Below are 2,500 nucleotides of genomic sequence, written 5' to 3'. Positions count from 1 at the left end.
TCTCCTTTATTGCACAGTGAGTATCGGATCGCCCTTTCGCTAAAATTTCAAAATGATCCCATTTTAAACTGTGACCAGCTGATGTAACATGGTCCGCAAGAGCTGAGGTATGATGACCATTAATTAATGCTTTAAAATGCTTAGTGTTTCCGTCATGCAATCGTCTTTTAGTTTTTCCAATACAAAAATCAATGCAGTCCCAACAGGTAGCTCTATCTACAATCTTAGACATTTGTAAGAAAAGAAAGATTTCATGTGACGAGTGCTTTGAAAAATCACCGTCTCTAATGTCAATGCACCCGTAGAATTTCGTTATTATTTATTATTTATTATGGCAGTATGGTGTTTGCAACAAGAGAAAATTATTTTCTTTTGGTTTGTAAGTAAAGTATACTGCAGCGAAATGAAGTGTTATACACAAGTCACTGAAGAGCGGAAAACAAATAAGAATACCAAATTAAACAAAAAAAAAAGAAACCAACCAAACAGTAATTTCGTCAAAAACAGCTTGATCAAACCGGATGTAGTAGGAGTATGAGCTCACCTTTGAGTTTAGCAGACGTTGACAATATATCAATGAGCTCAAGCATTTAATAACCGGCACCGTTTACTTCGCGTGGATTGTTGTCGGTAAGACATTAATTAAATTCTGTCAAAAATTGCCTTCTGTAGGGAATCCAAAGTCAAGATAATATTTCAAGACTTTTAGAATAAATAAACCAACATCTGCCTGGAGAAAAACAAGGAGAAGCTTCAGACGATTAATGAGAACAAACAGAACAAGTGCCAGTGAACGTCATGAATACAACAATAAACGGTCCGAGATCTGCTACGTCCACTGGAATCCCACTACATACAAGATTGGAGCAACCGTCGCTTACTGCCTTATCTTCGTTGTTTCGCTGGTCGGAAATTCCTGTATAGGAATAATTGTATACAAGACGAAAAGTTTAAGGAAAACAATCAACATTTTCATTGTAAATATAGCCATGTCTGACCTACTTGTTCCGCTTACCTACATTCCCCTGAAAGTTGTAAATCTGTATCGATACTCGTGGCTCATCAGTGGCGTCCTCGGCAATGCCTTGTGTAAGCTGATTCCTTTCTTATTCGAGGTCTCTTGCATTGTGTCCATCCAGAGTCTGGTTCTGATGGCCACTGGTTCGATTTGGAGCTGTGGTGTGGCCCCTCCATTCCACATTGATCAGTTTGAAAGGGTGTACTTTTGGCATCTGCGTCACCAGTCCTGTTCGCATATACCTTCGAGAAATACGAAGGCGAAGCAATTTGCGTTTATCAGCGGGAAGAAGGCTTTGGAGAATCTGCATCACTTACTGACTATGTTCTTGCCTATTACATAGTTTTTCTTTATACACCTATCATCCTATTAATCATAATATACTCCATCATCCTTATCAAGCTCAAACTAAAAAAGACTACAGGTCAACAATCGACGGATGCTGAAATACAACGTAATAAACGAAACACAAATGCGTTGAAGTTGGCCATAGCTATATTGTTGGGGTTAATTTTTTGCAAAATTTCCTGGAGTATTATAAAATACATGTCTCTCTATGGCACATTTAACACACTTCCTTGCTTCTTTTAATCTCATATTTCGCCGTCAATCCTTGCATCTGTTTCGCATTTTGCAGAAACTACCCTGAAGGCCTCAAGAGACTTCTGAAGTGTTGTTCTGATGCAACGTAAACTCAGTCCTACTCGTATACAATGACATTACAGAAACACTAATGCATTTTTAAATAATTAACTAGAAAGAGTGGCTGTTGCTATAGAGATGACTTCATGTGCCAATTGAAGGAAACATGTTGAAAACACCAATATGAAAACGATTCAGTTTAATCCTGTTTGTTGTACAAGTAAAGTTTTCGTAGGCTTTTAAGCAATCTTTGGCTTTTTTTCGAGGTAAACAGATGCAAATTTAAGTAGTTTCGTTGAGACCTCGCTTGTGATCACAACGAATTCAGTTCACCCTGAAGTTACTTCATGTGCAACTAAGAATTAAAAAAAATTGAAAAAGAGTGCTGATTTTACTACAATTAAAGATCCGTGCTTTTCATATTCGTCTCACCGCCAGTGGCTTGTGCGTTTGTATTATGGATTGCGATAAACGCTTCGTTTCCAGTTTTTCTTTGTCGTTAGGTAAAAAGAAAAATACGCCGGGTAGTTGAAGGCTCAAATATGGAAATTTATGAAAAGAAGGCATGTTTGTCTACACAAGTCAACCAGAAGTGACTAATAATGATTTCAAATAGATGATTTCCCTGAACGACTTTGGAAGCGAAAACAGTTGTTTTCGTGATTAAAGAAAGGTTAATTTGAATTTCCAACCAGGCTAGTCTTTAACAGTCTTCTTATTGGCCTTAACTAGACGCGCCTTGAACGTACACTGGGTTTCCTGTGGTACGTGTAGCGTTCCAGGCATTTTTTTCAAGTCGGTGGTCATTAAGACCATTTAAGGGGTCACCCAGAAGTCATT

The sequence above is a fragment of the Montipora capricornis genome, chromosome 13 (assembly GCF_036669925.1).
Source record: "Montipora capricornis isolate CH-2021 chromosome 13, ASM3666992v2, whole genome shotgun sequence".
Taxonomy (NCBI): domain Eukaryota; kingdom Metazoa; phylum Cnidaria; class Anthozoa; order Scleractinia; family Acroporidae; genus Montipora; species Montipora capricornis.
This window is presented reverse-complemented; position numbering follows the sequence as displayed.